This window comes from Penaeus monodon, chromosome 34 (genome assembly GCF_015228065.2).
Source record: "Penaeus monodon isolate SGIC_2016 chromosome 34, NSTDA_Pmon_1, whole genome shotgun sequence".
Lineage (NCBI taxonomy): Eukaryota > Metazoa > Arthropoda > Malacostraca > Decapoda > Penaeidae > Penaeus > Penaeus monodon.
In genome coordinates, this window is record NC_051419.1 from 28,893,427 (window position 1) to 28,893,630 (window position 204).

Here is a 204-nt window from a genome sequence, read left to right on the forward strand (position 1 = left end):
CCACCACAAGAAATAAGAATTTCTAGTGTCATAAGAAATTCTGCCACAACTTCTGACACTTCCTGAATGCATTTGGTGATGCTTGAGGCTCGCCAGAAACGCCGCTTTCCTCCTCGCAGAAATGTCGGGGAAGTGTTACGCCATAAAACTGCACTGCTGCTCACCTGCTCTTGCGCTCCTGTCCTTAGACCTTCGTCAAAACAA